We start from the raw sequence: 3,636 nt of genomic DNA, 5'->3' as shown, positions 1-3,636 counted from the left end.
GTTGCATGGCTTGGTCCATAACTTCCTGCCCTTCCACTTCATATAGCAATAAAACCTTATAAATAATAATAATAAAAAACCCTCAGAACCCTTTACTTCGTGACCCATGTATGTGTAATGGATTATGTAATTCTGGTTAATTGCTTATCTATCCCCACAGGACTCTAAGCTCTCCTGATGGTTTCTGAATTTTTATATAGGATGTGGCTTTGGGACTGCAATCTCTTTGAAGGGGAAGAACGTATGGAGAGCTTGAAGTTTTGTTTTCCCAGGACTAAAATCATCATGAACAATCAGAAGAATGGTAGTGAGGGTGAGCATGGGGGTGCTGGTTGACATGGTGGGGCCTCAGGCACCCCTCCAGCCACTCCTTGGTTTATGGTGAGCAACTCAGACTATGTCTGTAGTTCACTGTCATCTCCCTAGCACAAAACAATGTGATTCCAAACACTAGTTGAATGACCGAATAAGCAGAATCTATTCCCGTTTGCCAAAAGCAGAAACTAAGTTACTTGTCACATGAAGTAATGGGTGTTGACTTTTTCTTTGTTTTCCTAATTGTAAAGCTTGCAGGAAGTGGAATGACAGATTTTTTTTTTTAACTCTAATGGTCCAGTTGTGTAGAGATGTGTATTCCCCCTTTCTGAAATAAATCTTCATGTGATTTTTTTTTTTGTGAAAGGGTACAAAGGAAATAAAATTTAATAGGTATATACACCAAAATCTCTTTTGGAACTACATGTTTCTATTTACCAACTTCAAACAAGCCTCAGGATAAGACATATTATTAAGATAGCACAAAATGCATCCTTTTTTTCTCAGTCCTTTTTATGTCTGAAGATCTCTCTATCTCATCTTACATTTGACCGGATCCTTGAGTGTTGAATTTTAGTCAATATTCTCTGCTCTCAGAATTTGTGGTCGTTGCTTTGCTACCTCCTAGCATTTACTGCAACTGGTATATAAAGTGTTGGTCTTGGAAATTGTCTTCAGTCAAAGGAGCTACCCTGGAATTCAAATAAAGATCTCTCAGAGTTGATATAGTCGACAGAGAAAATGGAGTCTGCAAGTTGCTAGTTCAAAATCATAGGATAAGTAGAGGCAGTGGGGTTTAGTGGTTTTAAGCATGAACTTTGAAGCCAGACAGTCCTGAGTTGAAGCCATAGCTCCCCTTCCTTCTTATTTGATGCGTTACTGTGGAAAATTACTTAACCTCTTAAGTCTTAGTTTCCTTGTGCATAAAATAAAGGGGATAATAGGGTCTGTAACATGATTGTTGTGATGATTCAATCGGAGTGCTCACTAAACCTTTAGCACATAAAATGCCCTCAGTAAAATATATTTATTATTCATTATTATTGTTAGAATCAGTCATAATGATAACTTATATAAATGTCTTGATGAGAGTTTATGGGGCAGCCCATTTGTACAAGAAGCACATTTAAAAAAAATTATAAAAAAGCGTAAGAACATTGAAGTGAAAATTCAAATAGCATAAATGTGGATAAAACAAAAATGAAAAGACTTATTTGCCCTACAGCCTAAATTTACTTCCCAGAGGAAGCCACTGAGAAATGTTTAAAAATTAATTTTTCCTTTCGGCCGGAACCGCCATCTTCCAGTAATTCGCCAAAATGACCAACACAAAGGGAAAGAGGAGGGGCACCTGCTACACATTCTCTAGGCCTTTTAGAAAACATGGAGTTGTTTCTTTGGCCACATGCATGCGAATCTACAAGAAAGGTGATACTGTAGATATCGAGGGAATGGGCACTGTTCAAAAAGGAATGCCCCACAAATGTTACCATGGCAAAACTGAGAGAGTCTACAGTGTTACCCAGCATGCTATTGACATCCTTGTAAACAAACAAGGGAAGATTCTTGCCAAGAGAATTAATGTGCGTATCGATCATATTAAGCATTCTAAGAGCCGAGATAGCTTCCTGAAACGGGTGAAGGAAAACGATCAGAAAAAGAAGGAAGCCAAAGAGAAAGGTACGTGGGTTCAGCTGAAGCACCAGCCTGCTCCACCCAGAGAAGCACACTTCATGAGAACCAATGGAAAGGAGCCTGAACTGTTGGAGCCCATTCCCTATGAATTTATGGCATGATGGGTATAAAGAAAATAAAAGACCTGGACGGTATAAATGTTTCTCTTAATTGAGTAGAATTGTGTGTTCCCCTCCCCCAAACACATATTTAAAGCACACACACATACAAAATAAAAAAATAAAAAAAATTAATTTTTATGTAAAATGTCTCCCAAACACTCATTAAGGTGGTCTATCAACTTTGAACAGTGTCACTTGACCCCATGCCATAAAAATTGGTGAATGTAGGTCTGTTTTCACATTTTCTTTCTACCTCCGCCACACTAACTTCATTTGGGTTAATTACATTTTAGCTTTTCTATTGATTACTTTTATAAGTTTAGATTATACACCTAAGCCCTATTTCTTTATCTGATTTAGACAAAATCATGCTCCCTGTGATTGACATGAGAAAAGTAGCACTCCTATCCTTTCCAATTCCCCTTCCCATATAACCAACTCCCAACTGTCATCACATATATTACTTTTACCTTGTCAAGATATATTTATATTCTGTTTGGTAATATATATTTATATCTTACATGTTGGTCTATAGGTCGATTCTGAAAATGGAAAATAAAGAGTTTTTATAATATTATGATTGTATAAATATTTTCTTTGCAAAACCAAATAGTGTGATTGGACTTGTGGAGAAGATATAATCTTAATGTCACAAAGCTAGTGTTGTTCATAAAGAATGTTCTAAGCACAAAGCTCAGATGGACTTTTTTTTTAACACTGTCAATTTTTCAAGATCATGCCACTGTTTATTTAGACCTCATTCTTTTCCATATTTGTTTCTCCTGACACTTTATTTTTCTTTTTTTTATGCAAGAAAGCATCGTATCTTAAGATTGTCCAGCTGCTTAACCGTAATTTTTCTTTAATATAGATTAACCATATTAGGTGCAAGGATACCATATTAGGTTACAAGGGAAATAAACTTTCTCATTTTTTTACGTCTCAAACTATATCTATCTTACCCTCATATTTGATAGGATTCTTGGGTATTGAATTTCAGGTTCAACATTACTTCCTCTGAATTTGAGGCCATTGTTTGGCTGTCTTCTAACATTTAGCGTGACTGATGATAAATCTGATGCCATTCTGTTTCTCATTCCTGTGTATGAAACTTTTGTTGGTTTGTTTCATCCTCAGGAAGGGCTTTTGGAACCTTCTCTTTATCCTTGGGATTATTGAATTTCACAGGGATTTGTTCATGTTTTCTGCTTGGCTTTCACTGGGACTCCCATATGAAGACTCATGTCTGTCTTCAGCTCTGGGAGATTTTTTTCAATCATATATTTCATTATTTTATCTCTATTTCTTTTTTCTTTCTGGAACTTTTATAAGATAAATATGTGTTCTTGAGGATTTATCCTCTATGTATCAACTTTTCTTTCGTATTTTCTCTTCTCTTTTGATTGTATGATCTTTTTATATTTCTCAGTCATATTTTTAGTTTCCAAGAACAATTTGGTTTCTATTTCCTTTCTTTTTTGGAGGGAGAAGGTTATAATATCATCTCAAATATCTCTGGGAGTAC

At 35.8% G+C, this 3,636-nt stretch overlaps 1 pseudogene; it reads left to right on the top strand.

Moving 5' to 3' along the window:
• Positions 1 to 1,631: 1,631 nt before the first annotated feature.
• Positions 1,632 to 2,111, top strand: LOC114896346 (annotated as a pseudogene).
• The last annotated feature ends 1,525 nt before the right edge of the window (positions 2,112 to 3,636 follow it).

The sequence above is a fragment of the Monodon monoceros genome, unplaced genomic scaffold, assembly GCF_005190385.1.
Source record: "Monodon monoceros isolate NGI ecotype Baffin Bay Population unplaced genomic scaffold, NGI_Narwhal_1 Super_Scaffold_15, whole genome shotgun sequence".
Classification (NCBI taxonomy): domain Eukaryota; kingdom Metazoa; phylum Chordata; class Mammalia; order Artiodactyla; family Monodontidae; genus Monodon; species Monodon monoceros.
Note: the sequence above shows the minus strand (reverse complement) of the source record. Positions and strands in the feature narration are given on the sequence as shown.